This window comes from Oncorhynchus mykiss, chromosome 25 (assembly GCF_057628025.1).
Source record: "Oncorhynchus mykiss isolate SJ-2025 chromosome 25, ASM5762802v1, whole genome shotgun sequence".
NCBI classification, from domain to species: domain Eukaryota; kingdom Metazoa; phylum Chordata; class Actinopteri; order Salmoniformes; family Salmonidae; genus Oncorhynchus; species Oncorhynchus mykiss.
Window position 1 is genome coordinate 22,798,911 of NC_143046.1, and position 27,896 is coordinate 22,826,806.

Genomic DNA, 27,896 nt, shown 5'->3' on the forward strand with positions numbered 1-27,896 from the left:
CCTCCGGACGTGACGCTTGGCATTCAGGCCAAAGAGTTCAATCTTGGTTTTATCAGACCAGAGAATCTTGTTTCTCATGATCTGAGAGTCTTTAGGTTCCTTTGGCAAACCCCAGGTGGGCTGTCATGTGCCTTTTACTGAGGAGTGGCTTCCATCTGGCCACTCTACCATAAAGGCCTCTGTCAGAGTGACCATCGGGTTCTTGGGCATCTCCCTGACCAAGGCCCTTCTCCACCGATTGCTCAGTTTGGCCGGGCGGCCAGCTCTAGGAAGAGTCTCAGTGGTTCTAAACGTCTTCCATTTTAGAATGATGAAGGTTACTGTGTTCTTGGGGACCTTCAATACTGCAGACATTTTTTGGTACCCTTTCCCAGATCTATAACTTGACACAATCCTGTTTCGGAGCTCTACAATTCCTTCGACCTCATGGCTTGGTTTTTATCTGACATGCACTGTCAACTGTGGGACCTTATATAGACAGGTGTGTGCCTTTCTAAATCATATCCAATAAGTTGATTTTATCACAGGTGGACTCCAAACAAGTTGTATAAACATCTCAAGGATGATCAATGGAAACAGGATGCACCTGAACTCAGTTTTGAGTCTCATAGCAAAGGGTCTGAATACTTATGTAAATAAGCTATTTCTGTATTTTATTTTTAATACATTAGCAAAAATATCTAAAAACCTGTTTTCGCTTTGTCATTATGAGGTATTGTGTGTAGATTGATGAGGAAATGGTTTTATTTAATCCATTTTAGGGTCTGAATATCTCCCGAATGCACAGTATACACCCTGTGTTACAGTTATTTAGGCATTAATCAAATACACACCTTGTGTTACAGTTATTTAGGTATTGATCAAATACACACCCTGTGTTACAGTTATTTAGGCATTGATCAAATACACACCCTGTGTTACAGTTATTTAGGCATTGATCAAATACACACCTTGTGTTACAGTTATTTAGGCATTGATCAAATACACACCCTGTGTTACAGTTATTTAGGCATTGATCAAATACACACCCTGTGTTACAGTTATTTAGGCATTGATCAAATACACACCTTGTGTTACAGTTATTTAGGCATTGATCAAATACACACCTTGTGTTACAGTTATTTAGGCATTTATCAAATACACACCCTGTGTTACAGTTATTTAGGCATTGATCAAATACACACCCTGTGTTACAGTTATTTAGGCATTGATCAAATACACACCCTGTGTTACAGTTATTTAGGCATTGATCAAATACACACCCTGTGTTACAGTTATTTAGGCATTGATCAAATACACACCCTGTGTTATAGTTATTTAGGCATTGATCAAATATACACCCTGTGTTACAGTTATTTCTCTGGTGGAGCTGGAGCTTGAGCCAGACGTGTTGGGAGCCACTCAGAGAAGCTGTCGACAGAATCGACTGCCCATGTTATTTTGACTGGAGGTACTGCACCCCTGGCTTACTGGAAGGCCCAGGGAAGCCATCCATTAATATCCTCCTGATGGGAATGAGGGGGTTAAACAGCACTGATGATGGAGTACAGTTCTGTTCACACGTCAGGGTTCCATTTCACAGCAGGGAGCCAGCTTAGTTTCAGTCTGTGTGTGTGTGTGTGTGTGTGTGTGTGTGTGTGTGTGTGTGTGTGTGTGTGTGTGTGTGTGTGTGTGTGTGGTCCCTGCGGTCCAAACCAATCGTTTGTATACAAAATGGAATGTTCCAGACCTAACCAGGCAAGGTGATCTCATTGATTATGACATCAAGGGCAGGTTGATTTATAAGGGCTCTCTGATGAGGCCATACTTAAATAAGCATCTGCATCCTTTCCTGAGGTGGAGAACTGGTCCCACAGGGGTCTTATCCAGGGGCTGCTGGGGACAGTGAGAGAGAGTGGGAAGGGGGGTGATCACATGTGGGCTTGGAGGGGAATTATTCTACGCCCTTGATCAAAATATAACATCTCAGCTCAAGTGCAACGTAACATACTGTATCTGTACTGTAGAATAGATGAGGCTCAATGTGTCTATGGAGATAACAGCAAAAACAACAGCCACCGGGCAGATAGTGAAGAGTGGTAAAGCCCAGGCAAAATGGGTTGTCCACCCTTGTTAACACCCAAACCCTGGCCAGAAACTGAGTTCAGCTGCAGCGTGGCATTACTGAGCGTTTTACACTCTGCATCATAAATCCACAGGTTCATGCTGGCTCGGGACCCTTAGGCCACATTTCCACCTTCCTTACACTATTATCAGACACATATTTGATATTTTTCGGGGGCAAGGGGGTATGGGAGTACAGGGGTAAGGTAGAGGCTGGGGAGTTAGGGACGGAGCAGGAATGTTAGCACAAGTGTCTGTTCACAGATATATTAATGGACCAATTAATGACATTTTCAACTAGGAGGTTTCTCTCTTACTGCTATTATTATTACTTCCTGAAGGACGTCTGGTCACACTGTGGGTGCATGTGGGTATGTGTTGGGAGGGGGTGGAGTGACAGGTTTTATATACGGTTTTTCATGGCATGTCGAATGTGAATGAAGTTAATCATGTCTCCAAGGCCTGACTTTAACAGAGTACAACTGAGGGGCAGTGATTACGCTGCTATAGCAAATAGAGGTAGGAGAGAGAGGAGATCAGGTCTGGTACTCTTAGCAGGGAGGTAGGAGAGAGAGGAGATCAGGTCTGTTCCTCTTAGCAGGGAGGTCAGAGAGAGAGGAGATCAGGTATGTTCCTCTTAGCAGGGAGGTAGGAGAGAGAGAGGAGACCAGACATGTTACTCTTAGCAGGGAGGTAAGAGAGAGAGGGGAGACCAGATATGTTCCTCTTAGCAGAGAGGTAGGAGAGAGAGAGGAGACCAGACATGTTCCTCTTAGTAGAGAGGTAGGAGAGAGAGAGGAGACCAGACCTGTTCCTCTTAGCAGGGAGGTAGGAGAGAGAGAGGAGACCAGACCTGTTCCTCTTAGCAGGGAGGTAGGAGAGAGAGAGGAGACCAGACCTGTTCCTCTTAGCAGGGAGATAGGAGAGAGAGGAGAGGAGGGGGGGAGAGGAGAGGAGGGGGGAGAGAGGAGGGGAGGGGGAGAGAGGAGAAGATGGGGAGAGGAGAGGGGAGAGGAAAGGAGGGGGGAGAGGATATGGGGGAGGGGAGGAGAGGCGAGACAGGAAGAGGGGAGGGATGATTGGGGAGATAGGATTAGGGAGAGAGGAGAGGAGAGGAGAGGAGAGGAGAGGAGAGGAGAGGAGAGGAGAGGAGAGGAGAGGAGGGGAGGGGAGGGGAGGGGAGAGGAGAGGAGGGGAGGGAGGATTGGTTGCAGCACCCAGTTTTTTAGTGACACATCTGAACAGGATTGGTTGGGTTGGGGGTTGGCAGATGGAACACATCTCAACATCCCTCCCTGGCTGAGCCTGTAGCTTGCACTGAGCTAAGCTGAGTGTGGTGCTAGTTGGGCTGCTGGCAGTGGATGAAAGTCAAGGTTATCTGGTGATCAGGAAGGCAGCCACTAACACCCAGCTGCTCTGACTGCTGGGAATGCATCTTCCCACCCAACCTGATCTGTTGTGCTCCACACACAGACTGACAGCCCTGTGCTGCATTACTGTTAGTGTGCCCATCCACCAGAGCCTCGGGAACACTGGAACTGCACACATGTGCTTCTACTCTCCTCACCCCTGGGATTCCCCTGCCTGGAACACTACAGCAGTACCCAACATGGCTGCCATCTGTATGGCACAGCAGTAAACTACGTGTCTCTCTGGTGGTTTAGAGAGAAAACATGTTGTAAACCTCCCCAGAGAAACCACCCTACTGTAACTACTCCTTCAACCTGCATGCAATCATCATCAGAGCAACCTCTCACAACATCAGACCATCCATGGCCTGTGGAGGCCAGGGGGTCTGGGGGGATCCCCCATTCCAGCCCTGCCTTTTCCCCATCTTGCATGCCTTTGAGTGGCGGAACGAGCTCCTCAGCCACCATAGTTAAAACAGCAGAGCACTTGGCTCCTCTATTTATGAAGTCACAGTCAGTTATTCTTCAAGCAGTAAGAACACTGGCAAAACACTACTTCATCTAATTACATAATGTGATATATATATATATATATATATATATATATATATATATATATATATATATATATATATACTCTTTTCTAAATGTACTTTTTTTTTTTACAAGCCTCAGTCTCAGCCCAGTCAACAGAGTCCAAGTCAATAAGTGGACATTCAACGCACATACCCATCCCAGTTAATGAAGTATATTTTCTGAAGTGACAGTATTTGGCATTCATTTTCGGGAAAAACATCCCTGGTTCCTGAGTAGACTGCTAAAGAGGGTGAGAGACTAGGATCATCTGTAGTGGTTCCAGAGCCCCTGCGGTACCAGGCGCTACTAGGCCACATGGCTTTGCTGAGTTTTGCTAACAAAGTCGTTAAAATGCCTAATTTCATTTCAATTTCAGCCAACACTAATCTCTCCTCAAGGCACGGCTCCTCATCCTCACGCAGGCAGGACCTACAGCTCCCACACAGAGACAGAGACAGGCAGAGGGCATGACAGAGCTGGGGAAGAGAGGGTACAGTACTCCGACAGAGACAGCGTCCAAAATGGCATCCTATTCGCTCTATCGCGCACTACTTTTGACCAGAACCCATATAGTATAGTAGCCCACTATATAGAGAGTAGGGTACCATTGCAGATGCAGCCAGGAGAACCCCCAGCACCACTCCAGAACTCTGGGAACAGCATGGCCTCCTGGCGCTGCTCTGTGGGATAACTGAGCTCTGTTTGCAGTTAGGGAGAGATGACAGACAGAGAAGAGTTGAAGAGGAACTCTGTACCCTCCTCTGACAAAAGAAGAAAGAGGTTGTTTTCTCTCCCTCCCTCTCCCTCCCTCGACCACAGCCCTGCAAGCTCACGTCATATTCAGCCAAGAGTGTTTCACCAAAATGTTTAAATGCTAGGAACATCACCACCAGAAAGCGCTTCTGAAGCTAATTCTGAAAAAACATCCCATTCCAGTTTGACAAGATACTACTACTGTACACAGTAAGTTAATTTTGATCTCTGCATACCGAACAAAGGGTTTAATAGTAGTAATTAATGTATTTTCCCAATAGATATCAATTAGAAAGACTCATCTGAAATTTCCCTAAGTGTCAGTGAAAACAATGAGCTCTTTTGGCATCTTTCTACAGATGTAGATTCTTAATTTGATCACTCTTTTGTTGCTGAGAATTTTCCTACATAGCAGGAAATGCAACCTTTTAAAAAGGCTTCTAACGTTTGCAATTTCCACTTTAAAATGTCAGACTTGATTTGCCCTAAAGAAAAGTATTTTGATTATAGTCCACATAATAGTTCACATTTCCTGTTGCTGTAGTATTATTTCCGTGCTGTAGCAAACTGTCTCAAATTAAGATCCTACATCTGTACACAATCATTCAGACAAAAGATCTTTACATGTCAAGATTCCTCTTAATGACATTGGCACATCATTCCATGTCAAACCAATAACAACAGAAATGTCTTAGTTGATCATCATGGAGATAATCGTAGAGTTTAGCTTACTGACTGACTGATGCTTTCACTGCCCAGCTTGTCCTTCTTGTGTGCTCCACCTCCCACAGCACAGTACCGCTTTCCAGTGAGTTAAGTGTAGCAGCAGATCTGAAACAGACACTACAAACCATGAAATCTCCCCTTATTAGTCCCTATCCTTCCTTTTGGGCCAAACCTCTGTTTAGAGTTTAAACATTAAATTAAAGAAATCCAAAGCAGGTGACACACATAAATACAGTACCAGTCAAAAGTTTGGACACACCTACTCATTTAAGAGTTTTTCTTTATTTTTACTATTTTCTACACTGCAAAATGACCTCCAAGCAGGCCACAAATTTACATGTGTCTGCTCAAACGGTCAGAAACAGACTCCATGAGGGTGGTATGAGGGCCTGACGTCCACAGGTGGGGGTTGTGCTTACAGCCCAACACCGTGCAGGACGTTTGGCATTTGCCAGAGAACACCAAGATTGGCAACTTCGCCACTGGCGCCCTGTGCTCTTCACAGATGAAAGCAGGTTCACACTGAGCACATGTGACAGACGTGACAGTCTGGAGACGCCGTGGAGAACGTTCTGCTGCCTGCAACATCCTCCAGCATGACCGGTTTGGCGGTGGGTCAGTCATGGTGTGGGGTGGCATTTCTTTGGGGGGCCGCACAGCCCTCCATGTGCTCGCCAGAGGTAGCCTGACTGCCATTAGATACCGAGATGAGATCCTCAGACCCCTTGTGAGACCATATGCTGGTGCGGTTGGCCTGGGTTCCTCCTAATGCAAGACAATGCTAGACCTCATGTGGCTGGAGTGTGTCAGCAGTTCCTGCAAGAGGAAGGCATTGATGCTATGGACTGGCCCGCCCGTTCCCCAGACCTGAATCCAATTGAGCACATCTGGGACATCATGTCTCGCTCCATCCACCAACGCCACGTTGCGCAACAGACTGTCCAGGAGTTGGCTGATGCTTTAGTCCAGGTCTGGGAGGAGATCCCTCAGGAAACCATCCGCCACCTCATCAGGAGCATGCCCAGGCGTGGTAGGGAGGTCATACAGGCACGTGGAGGCCACACACACTACTGAGCCTCATTTTGACTTGTTTTAAGGACATTACATCAAAGTTGGATCAGCCTGTAGTGTGGTTTTCCACTTTAATTTTGAGTGTGACTCCAAATCCAGACCTCCATGGGTTGGTAAATGTATTTCCATTGATAATGTTTGTGTGATTTTGTTGTCAGCACAGAAAAAAGCACAGAAAAAAGTATTTAATAAGAATATTTCATTCATTCAGATCTAGGATTTGTTATTTTAGTGTTCCCTTAATATTTTTGAGCAGTGTATTTTGGAATCGAGACATATGATTTCTTAATGTGGGTTATTATCCATCTGTTATATTCCTATATTTTATTTACACACTAATACAGTTGTTTTCCTTCAGTTAAAATTGCTGTCTTTTATTTGCACCCAAATACGGTTGTTTTCCTTCTGTTTATATTCCTATCTTTTATACAGTGCTTTCGGAAAGTATTCAGATCCCTTGACTTTTTATTATGTCATAGCCTTATTCTCAAACGGATTCAATAGTTTTTTCCCCTCATCAATCTACACACAATACCCCATAATGACAAAGCAAAAACAGATTTTTAGAAATGTTTGCAAACCCCCCCCAAAATAACAACAACTGAAATATCACATTTACATAAGTATTCAGACCCTTTACTCAGCACTTTGTTGAAGCACTTTTGGCAGTGATTACAGCCTTGAGTCTTCTTGGGTTTGACGCTACAAGCTTGGCACACCTGTATTTGGAGAGTTTCTCCCATTCTTCTCTGCAGATCCTCTCAACCTCTCTCAGGTTGGATGGGGATCTTCGCTGCACAGCTATTTTCATGTCTCTTCAGAGATGTTCGATCGGGTTCAAGTACGGGCTCTGGCTGGGCCACTCATGGACATTCAGAGACTTGTCCCGAAGCCACTCCTGTGTTGTCTTGGCTGTGTGCTTAGGGTTGTTGTCCTGTTGGAATGTAAACTCTTGCCCCAGTCTGAGGTCCTGAGTGCCGTGGAGCAGATTTTCATCAAGGATCTCTCTGTACTTTGCACCGTTCATCTAATATAGACAGGCGTGTACCTTTTCAAATCATGTCCAATCAATTGAATTTACCACTGGTGGACTCCAATCAAGTTGTAGAAACATCTCAAGGATGATCAATGGAAACAGGATGCACCTGGGCTCAATTTAGTCTCATAGCAAAGGTTCTGAATACATATGAAAATAAGGTATTTCTGTTTTTTATTTTTAATACATTTGCTATGGGGTATTATGTGTAGATTGATGTGGAGCATAAATTTTGTAATCCATTTTAGAATAAGGCTGTAACGTAACAAAGTGTGGAAAAAGTGGGTCTGAAAACATTCCCAATGCACTGTATACACACAAATACGGTTGTTTTCCTCCTGTTTATATTCCTATATTTTATTTACACACAAATACAGTTTATTTTTATGATTGGGGCAAACTAGTAATTTTCAGTGTGTAGAACGATTAATGAGGGTAAAAATAACTCCCCAGCCCTGCTCTTTGTCCTCTATTCATGCTTCTTTGCTTCTGAGGGAGGGCCCATGCCAATGAACGTGTGTGGGATTTTGTGAAGCTACCAATGGAGTAAAACAACAACAACAAACTTGTAGTAATTGAGGTCCTTAAATGGTGTTGCTGGGCAACACGGACTGCCTTGGCACCACCTTTAGAACTGACAGTGGAACCTAGAACGGCTGTAAGCCTTCAGTTCCATTAAAGCTTGACCTGATGTTTGGGGAAAATATCCTTCTCTTGAGCCAGGAGAAAATTGTGATATCTCACTCTGTCCAAACATCCACTGTAAACATAAAAATCATGAGCAGAAATCCCCACTGCAATAATATCAAAATGACTCGTGTTTTTCCACTAGACTGGACATCTTTATGGGAAATTACAGGCCAGACCTCCGTAAAACCTCTGAGGTACTGTAAGCATGGGGAAAGACACATTAGCTCCACATGCTGTGTGCGTGTGGACTCTAGCGGCTCGCATAACAAAACGAAAGTAGAGGTAGTTCTGCCATGTGGTACTAATTTCCTTGAGTAAAACTTCTCTTTCGGGAACACAATAGGTTCCATGAAAGTGGCAATATTTTGGGGTTTCTGACGCCTCTGCCAGGGCTTTCATCCGTGGGTGATGTACAAGGCCAAACACGATAACTGGAGCTGACGAGGCTGGGGCCACTTCTCTGCAGTCTCAAAGCGCCCCAGATCGCTGCAAGATGTGGGCTATGTTCAGAGGAGTAAGGAGGCCACTTGGAGGAGTGAGGTCCCCTTTCACAAACGCTTCTGACAATTCTAATCCGTTAAAGATCGCTGTTTTTTTCTGATAATGGCCCCCGAACAGCGGTTACTGTTGGACTTTATCACAATCCACTTTATTACGATCCACTTTATTATGATCCACTTTATCACAATCCACTTTATCACGATCCACTTTATTATGATCCACTTTATCACAATCCACTTTATCACAATCCACTTTATTATGATCCACTTTATCACAATCCACTTTATCACAATCCACTTTATCACAATCCACTTTATTACGATCCACTTTATTATGATCCACTTTATCACAATCCACTTTATCATGATCCACTTGATCACAATCTGCTTTATCACGATCGGCTTTATCACGATCTGCTTTATCACGATCCACTTTATCACGATCCACAATCCACTTTTTCACAATCCGCTTTATCACGATCCGCTTTGTTCCATATCTCGGTGGGAGGCCATCCAGAAATGCTCAGAGCCCATTCTGACTGAGTGCATATTGCAGTAACATTGGTCATGCTTTGTTGTGTGTTCTCCAGTTTCCTCGAGGGTATCAACATCTGAATTAATTTTGTTTTACTGAACATTCTACAGCCGGGGAGAAATTGTTTATTTTTTCAAGTCAAACAATCAACAGAACAATAAATCACTTGATACAGTACAATGACTTCCATAATCATTATTGAATTCTGCACAGTGCCATAGTTCAGTCCAGAGGATAATATATCTGAATAAACAGTCAGAAAGAGAAGAGAAGACAATGAAGAATCTAGTGTTTTTTCTTTTGCAGGAGAATCAAAGGTGTTTTGGAATGATAAAATATGCTAAGCTGCCATGTCCCTCTCAGTTTCTCTGTTATCTCGACCGGGTATTATTCAATTGGTTTTGCCTTGAAGAATGAAAGCCTTCTGAGTGAGTGGGGGCTGGGGGGAGCTGTCTGCACAATAAATGTTATCTCCCCTGAAATCACAGTGTGGCTGAGCTTTAAAATACATGGGCCAGGGTGCCCTCTGCCAAGACAGTTAACACTCTGAAATGCACTGACTGGAGTACGGGACACCAGAGAGACTGACAGCACACTGACCACAAAACGGCCAATAAATATACCACGCAATACACATGACCAAACCCTCAGAATGGAGCAAGCATTACTGTATCTCCTGCATTGTAACACCTAGCTATGACTATTTAATGAGGGTTCCTGAGGTAGATGGCCAATAGAGGAGAGGTTGACTAGTTAATGCTACTCCTGGAAATACCATGGAGGCTGCTGACTTGGCTAAACGAGCAGATTATATCCCTAATGGCTGTAAAAACAATCAATCTCCTTCTATAGATGTATTCTATACTCCTATAGATGTATTCTATACTCCTTCTATAGGTGTATTCTATACTCCTTCTATAGGTGTATTCTATACTCCTTCTATAGATGTATTCTATATGTATTCGATACTATTCTACGGTATCTTAGTCACTTAATAATGTTTACGTATCTCGCATTACTCCTCTCATGTGTATATAGTGTTTCCATACTATTCTACGGTATCTTAGTCCGTTCCACTCTGACATCTCTTGTCCATATGTATATAGTCTTAATTCATTCCTAATTAGATTTGTGTGTATTGGATACACTACCGTTCAAAAGTTTGGGATCACTTAGAAATGTCCTTGTTTTTAAAAGAAAATAACATTTTTGGTCCATTAATATAACATCAAATTGATCAGAAATACAGTGTAGACATCGTTAATGTTGTAAATGACTATTGTAGCTGGAAATGGCTGATTTTTTATGGAATATCTGTCAGGATTTGGCCAGGGTTGTTCTGGTTTTGGTCACTAGATGCCCCCATTGTGCTTTTTGACCCTTTTGTTTTCCCTTGTTCCCAGCTATTATTATCTTCTGGGTTCTGCCGACTATTCGTGGCTCAGTTTGCTAAGGGACTGTTTTTCACAACGGAGACCCGGGTTCGTAACCGGGTCCTGACAGAAACACAGAGCCCAAGATGCAGCCAGTTCCCAGGACTTTTTTGCCACGCTGTCCCACCACGAGGGGATTGTCCAACGCCACGAAGCCGCTCTGGTTCAGCCAGAGGCCTTAATGGCTAGACATTCTCATCTTCTGTCGGAGATGCTGACTTCCATAAAGCAGATATCTGATCGACTTCCCCCGGCAACAGCTCCCGCCCCAGTACCTCAGATTCACGTGCCTGTGGCAGTTAACCCCCTGGCTGAACCTCGTCTTCCGCCTCCCCAATGGTTCTCAGGTGATCCGAGTGCTTGTAAGGGGTTTTTCACCCAGTGTTCTCTCTCCTTCGAGCTGCAACCCTCGTCGTTTCCCACCGACCGGTCCAAGATCGCATATATCATCATCCTGCTGTCGGAAAAAGCCCTGGCCTGGGCTACTGCTGTGTGGGATGCCCAAGTCCCAAGTCCCTGCTGTGCCAGCTACTCTGCCTTTGCTGAGGAATTCAAGCTAGTGTTTCAAGGCCCTACCAGCGGCCCTGACTCAGCCAAACAGCTCCTGACTCTCCGCCAAGGTCGGCGCAGCGTGACGGACTATGCCATCCAGTTCCGCACGGTGGCAGCAGCGAGTGGCTGGAACACTATCCAAGATGAACTGGCCACTCGGGAACCACCGGACAATCTCGAGTTCCTGATCAAGTTGGCCTTGCGCATTGACCAGCGTCTGAGAGAGAGAGAACTCAACCGTAGACCTCTCGCCCTAGTCCCAGCTCCGAGTCCCCACCTTTATCCTCGCTGGCTCCACCGGAACCCATGCAGATTGGACGCATCGCCCAGGCTGAAAGAGACCACTGGATGAGGGAGCGATGCTGTCTATATTGTAGCAAACCGGGCCATTTCCGCTCCACGTGTCCCGGGCTCCAGGGAAACGCTCTGTCCCGTGCAGACCTGGGGGGACTGTAACGGGAAACATAACCTCCTCCCATCCGTCCAACTCCCGTCTGCTCATTCCAGTCACCCTTTCCTGGGACAACCACAAGCTTCACCTTCAAGCCTTGGTATACTCTGGAGCCGCAGGTAACTTCATGGATGGTGTCTGGGCGAAGGCGAATTTCGTTCCCTCTGAACCTCTAAGTGACCCCATGAGGGTTACTACATTGGATGGAAGCCCTTTGGGATCGGGACTTGTCACTCATGTCACTACCCCCTTGCAACTTTCAGTTTCCCAACACCAGGAAGTGATGAACTTTCATCTGATCACCTGTTCCGAGTTCCCTCTCGTCCTTGGATACCCCTGGCTTCACAGCCATAACCCTCACATCGACTGGTCTGTGGGCACTATCAAGCAGTGGGGTCCTACGTGCCAAGCCACTTGTATCTTCCCGAGTTCCCCGAGTTCTACTCCCGAGTCTCTAGAATCCATCGAACTGTCCCGAGTTCCCGAGTGTTACCATGACCTCAAACCGGTATTTAGCAAACAGAGGGCCACCATGCTACCACCCCATAGACCTTACGATTTCCCCATCGACCTGTTTCCGGGCACCTGCCCCCCCAGGGTTTGGATCTTTTCCCTATCTCCTCCCGAACGAGCTGCTATGGATACCTACATCAAGGACGCTCTGGCAGCAGGCCTCATGCGTCCATCCACCTCTCCGGCGGGAGCAGGGTTTTTCTTTGTGGCCAAAAAAGACGGTGGATTATGTCCTTGCATCGACTACCGGGGACTCAATGCCATAACCGTCCGTAACCGCTACCCGCTACCCCTTATGGCCACAGCCTTTGAGTTGCTCCAGGAAGCAGTTGTCTTCACTAAAGTTGACTTGCGGAACGCATACCATCTTGTGCGGATCAGACCCAGTGACGAGTGGAAGACCGCTTTCAACACGCCTACTGGTCACTACGAATACTTGGTGATGCCCTTCGGCCTGACCAACGGCCCCGGCTGTGTTCCAAGCGCTCATAAACGATGTGCTTAGGGATATGCTTAACATATTCGTGTTCGTTTACTTGGATGACATCCTCATCTTTTCGAGCTCCCTTCAAGAACACACAAAGCATGTCAGACAAGTACTCAAACGCCTTCCAAGGACCCAAGCAGCGCATCCTCTCTGCTCCCATCCTGACACTACCGACTGCGGATGAACCCAAAAGGCCTTCTGCCAACTCATAGGGGCCTCTGCCAGTCTATCTTCAGGGTACAACCCGGAGTCCAATGGCCAAACAGAGAGGAGGAATCAAGAGCTGGAAACCACCCTCAGATGTATGGCCCTTAACAACCCGTCCACATGGTCGTCCTTCATTGTGTGGGCCAAATACGCGCACAACACCTTGCGCTCCTCCTCCACTGGTATGTCCCCGCACGAGAGTCAGTTTGGCTATACCCCTCCATTGTTCCCGGACCAGGAGGCAGAAGTCGGAGTGCCTTCAGCCTTGAAGTTCGCCAGACGCTGTCGGCTTACGTGGAGGAAGACCCGTCTTAATCTTCTGCGTTCCTCACAGCGGTACCAACAACAAGCCAACAGACTTGGAGCCGTTCCTAGGGGGGGATTCTGTCAGGATTTTGCCAGGGTTGTTCCGGTTTTGGTCACTAGATGCCCCCATTGTGCTTTTTGACCCTTTTGTTTTCCCTTGTTCCCAGTTATTATTTGCACCTGTGCCTGGTTTCCCTTGATTGTATTTAAACCCTTAGTTTTCCTCAGTTCTTTGTTCTGTGTTTGAATGTTGGCATCCAGCCCCAGTGATGCTGTGAACATTTGTTGCTCCAGTTGGACTCTCTTGTGGTACTCTGTTTTTGTTCTTGTTTATTTATTATTATTTTATCTTTTGGGGCTTTTTCTGCTGTACCTACCACCTTGTGGATTTACATGTTTGTCTTGGAGGATTACCTTTGTTCTCTTGGAATTACTTTTGACGTTGTGGATTTATATTTTTGCCTGAAGAACTCACCTTTTACTTTATTAAAACACCGTCTCAAGTACTGCTGTGTCTGCCTCATCTTCTGGGTTCTGCCGACTATTCGTGGCTCAGTTTGCTAAGGGACTGTTTCTCACACCGGAGACCCGGGTTCGCAACCGGGTCCTGACAATATCTACAAAGGCGTACAGAGGCCCATTATCAGCAACCATCAGTCCTGTGTTTCAATGGCATGTTGTGTTAGCTAATCCAAGTTTATAATTTTAAAAGGCTAATTGATCATTGGAAAACCCTTTTGCAATTATGTTAGCACAGCTGAAAATGGTTGTTCTGATTAAAGAAGCAATACAACTGGCTTTCTTTAGACTAGTTGAGTTCCTGAAGCATCAGCATTTGTGGGTTCGATTACAGGCCCAAAATGGCCAGAAACAAAGAACTTTCTTCTGAAACTCGTCAGTCTATTTTTGTTCTGAGAAATGAAGGCTATTTCACGCGAGAAATTGCCAAGAAACTGAAGATCTGGTACAACGCTGTGTCTCTAACCAGAATAGAAAGAGGAGTGGGAGGCCCTGGTGCACAACTGAGCAAGAGTACAAGTACATTAGCATGTCTAGTCTGAGAAACAGACACCTCACAAGTCCTCAATAGCCCTTTTGCCCATTCCATGATCGAACGTTCTAAACCCACTTCCTATCGGTTTGGCAATTTCCGGTCAGTCTAGTGGTTATCAACGATATAATGTTACTACTACTATGTCACAGTTTTTTACTAGGTGTCTTCAGGACTTGCCTCAAATTAATATTAATGATATACATCGAATTGTTAAATCAGCCTCCGAGACTCCAGCTAGCAATAATGAAATGGGGTTCAAGATGTATATAGGAAGCTACATAGACAACTATGAAGGTGAGTACCAAGTTAATGACAGATATGACGTTAGCTAGCTACAATCATTAGCTAGCTAATTTAACTATTAACTGTAGCTAGCTAGTTACTTCGTAAAATAATGTAACGTTGACAGAATCTACCTGAGAATGTGGGTATTTTCGTTAGCTTGGATAAGTTATGCTTGCTAGCTATATTTGCTAGCTAAAAAAAAATGTTATTCATGTCTTCTACACAGTATCTAACACAGCTACATTGACAGGGGAGATCACCGTGAGGGTTGCCTGCCACAGGTCCATAAGGAAGAGTGAAAAGCCGCACAGCATGAGAGTAGGGAAAGGTTATAGATAGCTACTAGGGACCTTGTTAAACATCTCCTGTGAGACACTGTCATCATGGTCAAAATGGGTTGGAGACAGTGTCAACGTTTAATCTTATCAGTAGATAGATATTAGTGATGGGTCCGAATCCCAATTTAGAATTGCCCATTTAACAGATTATTTGGTAAAGATCTGTTGTTGCAGTGTTTGGTAATTGTGTTACTGAGACACAATGTATTCCTGTATAGTTAAATGAGCCCCTAGTTAAGAAGACTAGACACTACTATGTTTATTGTTATTTATGGGCCGCATCATTCTTGTTTTTCACTTCAGTCTATCTTCACAGATGGTGTTAAAGCACTCCGTGCCAGTGATAGTGGTCCAAAGCCACTAGTCCTGTGTTGCAGGAAGTGCTCTGTGCAATCATCTGGTGGCCCTTCTTTACCAGACAGTGCACTACTCTCAACTAAACATTCCTTCTGCACCACCAGTTCACAGCTGCACAGACACAGAACAGCATTTGCACAAGCCAAGAACACTTGTGAGTCTATCAATATCCATTAAAAAATGCATGTGGAAAAAAATCAGCCTATGTAACAGTAAATCCTTGTTAATTAGGGTGTGAAGCCAGGTCCGGTTGATGAGATAGAGTTCTGTAAACCTACTAACTCGTGTGCTGATGGAATAAGGTAAGTTGGAAGTTCCTAGAATGGGAACATTTTAGAAAACATGTTCTTGTGATTGTATCCAGATGATAAGCCTAAACAGTGGCGTCTTTACGGTGTAATGACAAGTGTTTGGGACAAAGACTGGGGGGAAATATATAATCTATAAAGCTGTGTATTTTAATTCATTTTATTTGAACTTTCGGGCTTGTGCTGTTTCTGGAACAGTTACATGAGTCTTTGTCATAGTAATCTCTCCAACCTGATGTTGAGGTTTTAAAATGTTTTGCAGTGGTTCTCTCTACAAAGCACTCAATGGATACATGCCTGACATGGACCTTCTCCGCGTCTCAGAAACGTATGCCAACTTTTCTCCACGTACTGCCCCTCCTGTGACAACAATGGAAATGTCAGCTGACGTGCCCCTGGTTGAGTCCGCCTTTGGGCCAGTGCAAGCCGGCAGTGTTCTGTCCTATCAGCTTCCACAGCCAAAGACCCGTGAAATTGTGAAGATTGCAGATGCCCCTTCTCCACCAATTCTTCCATTAGATGGCTACAGGCTTCAGGCTTCCCAGTGTGCTTACGTCCTTAGCCATCAGGAGCAGTTCCACCTCAAGGCATTAGAGACAACCTACGAGATGTCACACAAAGTCGAGGCTGCTACAAGGGAGCAGAGCAGCAGGACAACCTACGAGATGTCACACAAAGTTGAGGTTGCTACAAGGGAGCAGAGCAGCAACCCGGAATGGCATCAGCTCAGGAAAATTAGAATAACATCCTCTCATTTCCGAGCGGTTTGCCATGTCCGGGGAGAGACCTCAGCTGACCGTCTAGCTGAGCGGATGTTCAAGGGATCTGGTATGCAGACCATGGAGATGAAGAGGGGGCTAGCCATGGAGCCAGTGGCTGTACAGGGATCTGGTATGCAGACCATGGAGATGAAGAGGGGCTGGTCATGGAGCCAGTGGCTGTACAGGAGTACTGCACACTGAAGAATGTTAACTTCTTTCCATGTGGCTTCGTAGTGCACCCAGATGCTCCGTGGTTAGGATCCTCTCCAGATGGCATCATATTTGATCCCAGTGTAAGACCACACTTTGGACTCTTAGAGCTCAAGTGCCCAAATGTACCAAGTTATGTTGACTGCCCTTACCTGAAGATACAGAGTGGAGAGCTGAAGTTGAAGAGATCTCATGCTTACTGGCAGGTGCAAGGTCAAATCCTTCTAACAGGTTGTAGCTGGTGTGACTTTATCATCTGTGCACAGGTGGACATCCTAGTTGAAAGGATATATACAGATCTACAGGTTTCAAAAACTAAGAGAGAAGGTTGACCACTTTTATTTTTACCACTACTTGCAGAAGTGTCTATCTCACACCTGAATGGATCCCCTGCATGGGTGCCAAATTTAGTGGTTTTATGAAAAATAAGTATTGATGTTCTTGTGAAGAAATCTACAGTAGAATAGATTTGTTTAAAAAATATATTCCGCTAGCGGAACCCCTTGACAACATTCCGCTGAAAAGGCAGCGTCCGAAATTCAAAAATATATTTTAGAAATATGTCACTTTCACACATTAACAAGTCCAATACAGCAAATGAAAGATAAACATCTTGTTAATCTACCCATCGTGTCCGATTTCAAAAAAGCTTTACAGCGAAAGCACAACATATCCATTTCCAATCCATGTTAGGTCATAGCCAAGTAACAAAAACACAAATCAAATTTTATTTGTCACATACACATGTGCAGATGTTAATGCGAGTGTAGCGAAATGCTTGTGCTTCTAGTTCCGACAATGCAGTAATAACAAGTAATCTAACTAACAATTCCAAAACTACTGTCTTGTACACAGTGTAAGGGGATAAAGAATATGTACATAAGGATATATGAATGAGTGATGGTACAGAGCAGCATAGGCAAGATACAGTAGATGGTATCGAGTACAGTATGTACAAATGAGATGAGTATGTAAACAAAGTGGCATAGTTTAAAGTGGCTAGTGATACATGTGATACATGATACAAAGATAGGAGTCACAAAAAGCAGAAATATAGATAACATGAATCACTAACCTTTGATGATCTTCATCAGATGACACTCATAGGACATCATGTTAGACAATACATATATGTTTTGTTCAATAATGTGCATATTTATATCCAAAAATCTCAGTTTACATTGGCGCATTACGTGCAGTAATGTTTTGATTCCAAAACATCCGGTGATTTTGCAGAAATACTCATAATAAACATTGATAAAAGATACAACTGTTTTCACATAATTAAAGATAGACTTTTCCTTAATGCAACCACTGTGTCAGATTTCAAAAAAACTTTACGGAAAAAGCATAATCTGAGAACGGCGCTCAGAACCCAATCCAGCCAGAGAAATATCCGCCATGTTGGAGTCAACAGAAGTTAGAAATAACACTATAAATATTCACTTACCTTTGATGATCTTCATCAGAAAGCACTCCCAGGAATCCCAGTTCGACAATAAATGACTGATTTGTTCCATAAAGTTCCATAAAGTTCCTCATTTATGTCCAAATACCCACTTGTTGTTAGCGTGTTCAGCCCAGTCATCCATATTCATGAGGCACGAGCACTTTGTCCAGACAAAAACGAAAAGTTTTGTTACAGGTCGTAGAAACAAGTCAAACGATGTATGGAATCAATCTTTAGGATGTTTATAACATACAACATCAATAATGTTCCAACCGGAGAATTCCTATGTCTGAAGAAAAGCAATGGAACGAGAGCTAACTCTGTCGGGAGCGCGCGTCATGAGCCTGAGACACTCTGCCAGACCACTGACTCAAACAGGTCTCATGAGCCCCTCCTTTATAGCAGAAGCATGAAACAAGTTTCTAAAGATGGTTGACATCTAGTGGAAGCCGTAGGAAGTGCAACTTGACTCCATAGACACTGTGTATTCGGTAGGCCAAGCTTTGAAAAACTACAAACCTCAGATTTCCCACTTCCCGGTTGAATTTGTCTCAGGTTTTCGCCTACCATATGAGTTATGTTATACTCACAGACATCATTCAAACTGTTTTAGAAACTTCAGAGTGGTTTCTATCCAATACTACTAATAATATGCATATATTAGCATCTGGGACAGAGTACGAGGCAGTTCACTCTGGGCACGCTATTCATCCAAAAGTGAAAATGCTGCCCCCTATCCCAAAAGATTAAATAGCACCTGCAAAACACCAGTCTCAACGTCAACAGTGAAGAGGCGACTCCGGGATGCTGGCCTTCTAGGCAGAGTTCCTCTGTCCAGGGTCTGTGTTATTTTGCCCATCTTAATCTTCTCATTTTATTGGCCAGCCTGAGATATGTCTTTTTCTTTGCCAGTTTGTGCTGTTCTGCAAAAGGGAGTAAGTAGTGCACAGCGTTGTATGAGATCTTCAGTTTCTTGGCAATTTCTCACATGGACTAGCCTTAATTTCTCAGAACAAGAAAAGACTGACACGTTTCAGAAGCAAGTTCTTTGTTTCTGGCCATTTTGAGCCTGTAATCGAACTCACAAATGCTGATGCTCCAGATACTCAACTAGTCTAAAGAAGGCCAGTTTTATTGCTTCTTTAATCAGAACAACAGTTTTCAGTGGTGCTAACATAATTGCAAAAGGGTCTTCTAATGGTTAATTAGCCTTTTAAAATGATAAACTTAGATTAGCTAACACAACGTACCATTGGAACACAGGAGGGATGGTTGCTGATAATGGGCCTCTGTATGCCTATGTAGATATTCCATAAAAAATCTGCCGTTTCCAGATACAATAGTCATTTACAACAATTTATAACAATGTCTACACTTTATTTCTGATCAATTTGATGTTATTTTAATGGACAATTTTTTTTCTTTCAAAAACAAGGACATTTCTAAGTGACTCCAAACTTTTGAACGGTAGTGTATATGTTGTGAAATTTGTTAGATATTACTTGTTAGATATTACTGCAATGTCGGAGCTCGAAGCACAAGCATTTCGCAATACCCGCAATAACATCTTCTAATCATGTGTATGTGACCAATACAATTTGATTTGATTTGAGATGGCCTGTACTGGCTGGTATTGACACGGCTGGCCACTTTCGTCATTTTCACTGTTGTACAGCTGGAGCTGCCAATAATAACAGTTTCAGATGAGGGTCAGTTGTCCTGAGGCTTTGGGGCTGGTGTCCAAGGGGATTACACAGCATCTGGGCACTACTTGGCCCTACTGCCAAGCGGAGGTAACTTCATTGGTTCAACTTAACAAGGGAAAATCAACATTTTCCTGGCATCTGTATCTCCTACACTATAACATTCATTTGAACTGCTGGAGATATCAATGATTAAAAGATTTGAGAGAGTAACAAAACGTTCATAGAAGCATTATACTGAGACTGCATGCAGGAGTAGTCTGTTACAGCATTTGATGTCTTTTCCAAAGGGCTCATCTGCATGTGCACTGATCATGATGAAAATAGGTTTATTTTCAGTGGTAAGATACCAGATTGAACCGAGGCTGCAACTTCTGTTTCGTGCTAGAGAGGACAGTATCTTTATTATGGCTGCCCTGAACTCACAGTTCTAAACAATTACCTGACAGGGCAACTGCTTTTTGTGAAGACATTATATTCAGAAATAAGTAATGTAAAGATGCAAATATGTGATTAAAATACCAGCACACTAACAGGCAGACATGAAGGCAGTCCCTAGGAAGCTTTCTTTCTCTCTCTGTGGGTCTCTCAGTCCATTGTCCTCCCTAGCAGACATAATGACACCTTATGATGGAAAAATACTCGGCTCATTTTCTTAGGTTTTCAAGACCATTCTGGCCTGTGTCATTATGGGCTAGATTAGAGTCCATGGGTCTCTAGTGGCCGCTACCATATGTGATGTGTGGGACTTTCTGTCTGGCACACACACACACAGTCAGTGTTTATCTGAAACCCCTTAGTATTTACCGCATGTTAAACTGAGGTCTGCTCGCTTTTACAGTGTCAAACTCTAGCATCCCAGACTTGACTCCCTGATTGCCTGTCACGTTACTTTGACTGAAGAGCCTGGCACTGGGCCAAATTGCTGCCTGCCTCAGCTGACAGGGGGAGATTATTTATGGGACAGAACACACTAAATGCAAACAGAGTTGGAGAGGTATTCCCTGGATGCGTTCCAAATGGAACCCTATTCCCTACATAGTGCACTACTTTTGACCAGATCCCTATGGGTCCTGGTCAAATGTAGTGCACTATATAGTGATTAGGGTGCCATTTTGGGACACATACCCTGTCTGACAGCAGGCCTTCATCCACAGTCCCTCAGATGCTGGGCCATTATTCTGTTAGCTCAGACTGGGGATCCTCTCACCACCTTCATGCCATGCTAAAAGCTCCTCCCCCTCTACACGAACTCTCCACCCCCCTCCATTGTCCAGCCCCTCGCCACCCCATCAATCTTCCCCATCCGTCAGCCTGTCTTCACGATCCTGTCAGGCCCATCCACAGGTTGAAAACCAGCTTGTTTTCTCTCCAAATGGTGAATAATGCATGCTGTGGCGAAAACCTGTGAAGTAATGCGCAAATCTAAATAACACCACCCACTATGTGCCGGGAAATCTAAATAAATAAGAATAGAATGGAAGGAAGGATAGAAGTTGGCTTATGGCCTGCCAGAGTTCTGAGGTAACACTTCCTGTCATTTACTGTAAGGCTTGGACACTTCCTGACTGTTACTGCTAGGCTTGGATAAGACACTTCCTGTCATTTACTGTTAGGCTTGGATACTTCCTGTCATTTACTGTTAGGCTTGGACACTTTCTATAATTTACTCTTAAGCTTGGCCACTACCTGTCAATAATTGTTAGGCTTGGACACTACCTGTCAGTTACTGTTAGGCTTGGATAGGACACTTCCAGTAATTTACTGTTAGGCGTGGACACATCCTGTCATTTACTGTTAGGCATGGACACTTCCTGACTGTTACTGTTAGGCATGGACACCACCTGTCATTTACTGTTAGGCTTGGACACCACCTGTCATTTACTGTTAGGCGTGGACACCACCTGTCATTTACTGTTAGGCTTGGACACCACCTGTCATTTACTGTTAGGCTTGGACACCACCTGTCATTTACTGTTAGCCTCCCTCACAAGCCTCCCCATCTGTCTTGACCAGGGAATGGAACCGGTTCAGGGAAGAAAACCGAAAACCGTAAAATAACAACATTTCAGAGGAACATAATCAGAACCGGGAACGAAAGTGATCTATACTTTTCCAGAACAGAAACGCTATTTTAAAAGCAAGGGAACTGGTTAATAACGTTATTTTACATTCCAAATTATTTTTCAGTTCCACAAAAAGCACAACAAAGCACTTATGCAAAGCCCTCCCTCTGTCACTCAGAAATGTATTCCAGTGTCTTCCTGCCAGCTGGAAATCTTTGCCAGTGTGTGCGCTCGCGTGTAGGCAACATGCCCCTCCCCTTCGAAGCTTAGGCTTTACAAGCGTCAGTAGGATACATTATTAGCGTGGATTAATAAAGTGGATTGTTTTAAAAAAAAGAAGTATGTTAGCTAATTAAGGATACGATAGTTATCACGTTTCACATTGGATTTATTAACTACAAAAAGGTAAGACATGTTTTTATCTTAAATCTTGTGCTGCTCTAGCTAGCTCAGGCCCAACGTTAAGCCAACTCTCTGAAGTTCAAAGACATTCAAAGTTCCTTCATAGAAACCGCTACTGCGTAGGTATACTTCTGTGGGCCTAATTCAGGTAATGCATGTCTTAACAAGATGCCCAGTGCTTCAAGCCAAGCCTCCTTTTTCCCCCTCTCTCGCTCTCTCCCCACCCACAACTCGCGCCCTACACTTGTCTTTCCAATGCATGTAAACAACTACAGCTTGTCTGCTTTGTTATGTACTGTAGCAAGCTGCTCTATCTGCACTGATTGGTGAAGTTATTTAATGTCGAGCTAAATGTAAAACAAATGTCGATTTCAGAGGTTTAAAAATAAACTATGTAAACCGTAACTTTTGAGGGGTTTGAACCGGTTCAGAACTGCTGGTCAGAACAATGGAACGGACCCCCCCAAAAAATGGTTCTATTCAGAACAAAACTATTTTAACCCCTGGTCTTGACACATCACCACACACACTGACTACCCACGCCACACACACACGCACGCACGCACGCACGCACACACACACACACACACACACACACACACACACACACACACACACACACACACACACACACAGCCGGGAGCTGCCACTGCAGGGTGATGGATTACACCCTGTAGAATGGAGCAGAATTCAATGGAGCAGCACTGTCCCAAGTGGATATGACATTGGTAAATGATGGCGATCGTACATGAAGCCCCGGTCATTACTCTACCAGGTTGACATATTAAAAGGTGCTAGGCAGTAGGCAGCAAGTTGTGATGGAGAGAGAGAGAAAAAAAGAGAGAGGGAAAGAGAAAGAGAGAGAGAGAGAGCTCCAAGAGGTGACATCAGACTTTGTGACAAAATACCTAGACAACAAAATAAGAGAAGGCATTAGGAACACCAAACCCATACCATTCAGCTTTCTCTTTCAGCCGCCTGGTCTCCGCAGCGAAACAGAGCATGGAGTCTTAACGGACAGTGAAAGCTGTTTAACTTAAGGGTGGAGAGGAGAGAGTCTGGTAGGATATAGAGGATATCTATCTGTTGTGATTCTAACCTGCATGGTCTGTATGAAGTGAGATGAAGGAGATAGAGTGGGATGGAGTGAGATGGAATGGGATGAAGAGAGATGGAGTGAGACAGAGGGAGATGGAGAGAGATGGAATGGGATGGAGAGAGATGGAATGGGATGGAGAGAGATGGAGTGAGACAGAAGGGGATGGAGAGGTATGGAAAGAGATGGAGTGAGACAGAGGGAGATTGAGAGAGATGGAGTGAGACAGAGGGAGATGGAGAGAGATGGAGTGGTATGGAAAGAGATGGAGTGAGGCAGAGGGAGATGGAGAGAGATGGAATGGATTGGAGAGAGACGGAGTGGGATGGAGAGAGATGGAGTGAGATGTAGTGGGATGGAGGAGATGGAGAGAAATGGAGTGAGATGGAGTGAGATGTAGAGAGATGGTTGGTAAAGGAGGAGATCGAGAGAGATGAAGGAGATGGAAGAGATGGAGGGATATGAAGGAGATGGAAGAGATGGAGGGATATGAAGGAGATGGAGGGATATGAAGGAGATGGAAGAGATGGAGGGATATGAAGGAGATGGAAGAGATGGAGGGATATGAAGCAGATGGAGGAGATGGAGGGATATTACAGGGGCTGAGTCACTGGCTTACTGGTGCTCTTCCATGCCGTCCATAGGAGGGGTGCGTCACTTGAGTGGGTTAAGTCACTGACGTGATCTTCAAGTCTGGGTTGGCGCCCCCCCTTGGGTTGTGCCGTGGCGGAGATCTTTGTGGGCTATACTTGTCTCAGGATGGTAAGTTGGTGGTTGAAGATATCCCTCTAGTGGTGTGGGGGCTGTGCTTTGGCAAAGTGGGTGGGGTTATATCCTGCCTGTTTGGCCCTGGCCCGGTATCATCGGATGGGGCCACAGTGTCTCCTGATCCCTCCTGTCTCAGCCTCCAGTATTTATGCTGCAGTAGTTTATGTGTCGGGGCGCTAGGGTCAGTCTGTTATATCTGGAGTACTTCTCCTGTCTTATCCGGTGTCCTGTGTGAATTTAAGTATGCTCTCTCTATTTCTCTTTCTCTCTTTCTTTCTTTCTCTCTCTCGGAGGACCTGAGCCCTAGGACCATGCCTCAGGACTTATAAAAGAGAGCCGCACACTCTAGGAGCTCAGATGCAAGAATTGTTTGTAAGCTTGTGTAGTCTAAAATGAATCTATGATCATATGCTATCCATTTGTTGTTTGTATGCTGTTCTTTGTATGTCATTTTAATATTTGAGAATTAACCAATGATATTACGCCACTCTTGGCCATGATTACAGACACCTGTGTCTTTTGACACTATATAAACGAGTCATCCCGCTGTGTTTGTGACTATACTCTGATGAAGACAGATTGGCTGTCGAAACGTTGGTAATTACATTTTTGCATCTGAGCTCCTAGAGTGTGCGGCTCTCTTTTATTTTCAAATGTTCTACTCCGCTAGCCAGCACCTCGCCTAAATAGGTGTGCGTTTCTTTTTCTTCTAGACCAGGCTTCAGGACTACCTGGCATGATGACTCCTTGCTATTCCCAGTCCACCTGGAAGTGCGGCTGCTCCAGCTTCAACTGTTCTGCCTGCAGCTATGGAACCCTGACCTGTTCACCGGACATGCTACCTGTCCCAGACCTGCTGTTTTCTAGAGACAGCAGGAGCGTTAGAGATACTCTTAATGATCGGCTATGAAAAGCCAACTGACATTTACTCCTGAGGTGCTGACTTGTTGCACCCTCGACAACTACTGTGATTATTATTATTTGACCATGCTGGTCATTTATGAACATTTGAACATCTTGGCCATGTTCTGTTATAATCTCCACCCGGCACAGCCAGAAGAGGGCTGGCCACCCCTCATAGCCTGGTTCCTCTCTAGGTTTCTTCCTAGGTTTTGGCCTTTCTAGGGAGTTTTTCCTAGCCGCCGTGCTTATACACCTGCATTGCTTGCTGTTTGGGGTTTTAGGCTGGGTTTCTGTACAGCACTTTGAGATATCAGCTGATGTAAGAAGGAATATGTAAATACATTTCATTTGATATGAAGGAGATGGAAGAAATGAAGGGATATAAAGGAGATGGGGGAGATGGAGGGATATGAAGGAGATTAAGAGATGGAGGGATATGAAGGAGATGGAGGGATATGAAGGAGATGAAGAGATGCAGGGATATGAAGGAGATGGAAGGATATGGAGGAGATGAAGAGATGGAGGGATATGGAGATGGAAGGATATGGAGGAGATGGAGGGATATGAAGGAGATGAAGAGATGCAGGGATTTGAAGGAGATTAAGAGATGGAGGGATATGAAGGAGATGGATGGATATGAAGGCGATGGAGGGATATGAAGGAGATGGAAGGATATGGAGGAGATGGATGGATATGAAGGAGATGGAGGGATATGAAGGAGATGGAAGGATATGGAGGAGATGGAGGGATATGAAGGAGATGTAGGGATATGGAGGAGATGGAGGAATATGAAGGAGATGGAGGGATATGAAGGAGATGGAAGGATATGGAGGAGATGGAGGGATATGAAGGAGATGGAGGGATATGAAGGAGATGGAAGGATATGGAGGGATATGAAGGAGATGGAAGGATATGGAGGAGATGGAGGGATATGAAGGAGATGGAAGGATATGGAGGAGATGGAGGGATATGAAGGAGATGGGGGAGATGGAGGGATATGAAGGAGATGGAGGGATATGAAGGAGATTAAGAGATGGGATATGAAGGAGATGAAGAGATGGAGGGATATGAAGGAGATGAAGAGATGGAGGGATATGAAGGAGATGGATGGATATGAAGGAGATGGAGGGATATGAAGGAGATGGAGGGATATGAAGGAGATGTAGGGATATGGAGGAGATGGAGGGATATGAAGGAGATGGAGGGATATGAAGGAGATGTAGGGATATGGAGGAGATGGAGGGATATGAAGGAGATGAAGAGATGGAGGGATATGAAGGAGATGGAAGAGATGGAGGGATATGAAGGAGATGGAGGGATATGAAGGAGATGGAGGAGATGGAGGGATATTTATTCATTTTATTTTATGTATCCGTTATTTTACCAGGTAAATTGACTGAGAACACGTTCTCATTTACAGCAACGACCTGGGGAATAGTTACAGGGGTGAGGAAGGGGATGAATGAGCCAATTGTAAACTGGGGATTATTAGATGACCGTGATGGTTTGTGGGCCGGATTGGGAATTTAGCCAGGACATCGAGGTTAACACCCCTACTCTTACGGTAAGTGCCATGGGATCTTTAATTACCCCAGAGAGTCAGGACACCCATTTAACATGGGTGTCCATTTAACATTATTGGGGACACAGCTTACACAGGGCAGTGTCCCCAATAAAGGAGATGGAAGATATGAAGGAGATGGAAGAGATGGAGGGATATAAAGGAGATGGAGGGATATGAAGGAGATGGAGGAGATGGAGGGATATGAAGGAGATGGAGGAGATTGAGAGAGATGGAGGAGATGGAGATGGCGGGAGATGGAGTGGGAATGAGGGAGATGGAGGGGATAGAGTAGGATGGAGGGAGATGGAGGAGATGGAGTGATATGGAGGGAAATGGAGGAGATGGAGGGAGCTGAAGCCCTCAGCTCAGCGACGTTAGATAGTTAATGAGACCTGCAGATGTGAGAGGCTCATTGGGGACACCATGTCTAGACCTGATGGGGACATTTGCATAACGGTCGGAGGTAACGGCAGAAAGGCATCATTCACCCAGAGCAGGAATTCCTCTATCCAGTAGGTGAGGGGCTCTTGGGGCGATGTCGGTCTGGGGCGGGGCAGGCCAAACACAGGAAGTACAGAACCAGGAAAGACTTCCTTCAGGTACGTGTGGCAACACACTCATCACAGATATATCCGTGACCCCGGCATGTTACACATGAATCAGCACCGGGTCAGGGCACGTTGAGGTGGAGTTTATGCATTGGAGGGCAGAGCGGTGCAGAGAGAGACACCGCAGACATACAGACGTACATACCAAACACAGACCAGACAGACAGAGCAGATAGATAGACCAGACAGACAGACCAGACCATACCAGACCAGACCAGACAGACAGACAGACCAGACAGATAGACCAGACAGACAGACAGACAGACCAGACAAAAACAGACCAGAGAGACCAGACAAATAGACCAGACAAATAGACCAGACACAGACACAGACCAGACAGACTGACCAGACAGATGGACCAGACAAACAGACCAGACAGACAAGCAGACCAGACACAAACAGACCAGAGGGACCAGACAGACCAGACAAACAGACCAGACAGATAGACCAAACAGACAGACCAGGCAGACAAACAGACCAGACAGACAGACCATACACTGGCAGACTAGACAGACAGACCAGACAGACAGACCAGAGAGACAGACTAGACAAACAGACAGACCAGACAGACCAGAAACAAACAGACCAAACCGACCAGACTGACAGACTAGACAGACAGACCAGACAGCCAGACATCACAGACAGACCAGACAGACAGACAGACAGACAGACCAA

The 27,896-nt window shown here is 44.8% G+C and overlaps 1 protein-coding gene and 1 pseudogene across 1 annotated transcript in view; one reads left to right on the forward strand and one right to left on the reverse strand.

Moving 5' to 3' along the window:
* slit3 (slit homolog 3 (Drosophila)) overlaps positions 1-27,896 on the reverse strand; it is a 443,755-nt gene that overhangs the window by 244,529 nt on the left and 171,330 nt on the right.
* On the forward strand, positions 15,984-17,344 carry LOC149971567 (uncharacterized; annotated as a pseudogene).